General features: G+C 51.0%; 1 long non-coding RNA gene across 1 annotated transcript in view; it reads left to right on the forward strand.

Moving 5' to 3' along the window:
* The first annotated feature begins 278 nt into the window (after positions 1-278).
* Positions 279-759, forward strand: part of LOC131924512 (uncharacterized) — a 6,666-nt gene continuing 6,185 nt past the window's right edge. The window contains exon 1 of the long non-coding RNA XR_009382924.1: positions 279-388. This is a non-coding gene — a long non-coding RNA (uncharacterized LOC131924512). The remainder of the gene's footprint in view (positions 389-759) is intronic.

The raw sequence follows: 759 nt of genomic DNA on the forward strand, positions 1-759 counted from the left end.
CCCCTGGTCTAGCACCTCTGGTCCATCAAGGTGCTGCTGCGTGCCCCCGGGGGTTTGGGGGGTGTTACAGCAGCCAGGCAGGAGGTGACTAACAGTTACTATAATTCTCACATTTGGATAAGGCTTTTGCTTTTCAGAATGCTTTCAACCAGTGTCCCCTTGTTAAATCCTTACAAAGATCCTCCTGGGAGTTAGGAGAAGTGTAATTAGCTTCTCCTGAAAGGGATAGCAAAGCACCCGGGGGTGGGGGGTCGGGGGGGTGGGGGGGTTAGGTGCCTTGTACTGGGGCAGAGCTGGCTCTGCCACTGTTGTGAATACAGAAGCCATTGGCCCGCTGAAGTCCCAGACCTGCAGTGAAAGCTGACCTGATGCAGCTAGGAGTTACCAGGTATAAACTGCACACCTTTAATCCCAGCACTCCAGAGGCAGAGGCAGGTGGATCTCTGAGTTTGAGGTCAGCTTGGTCTACAGAGTGAATTCCAGGACAGCCTGTGTTACACAGAGAAACCCTGTCTTGCGGGGAGACTATGGTGCCAAGCACCCCAATTCACAACCCTCAGCTGGGTTATACTCTTCCTTGGTTTCCTTCTTCTGTTAAAAAGGTCTAATTCAGACACTTGTATGGTTTTATGCTTGGTGTCCTGAGGACCACTTGGCAGGAGCTGTTCACTATGGTTCTGAGTGTGATATGATGGCTAGGGTCTGTGGCATATGATTATTCAAGTCTTTCATCACACACCTCCAGAGGCCAACCATATG

This window comes from Peromyscus eremicus, chromosome 14 (genome assembly GCF_949786415.1).
Source record: "Peromyscus eremicus chromosome 14, PerEre_H2_v1, whole genome shotgun sequence".
Lineage (NCBI taxonomy): Eukaryota > Metazoa > Chordata > Mammalia > Rodentia > Cricetidae > Peromyscus > Peromyscus eremicus.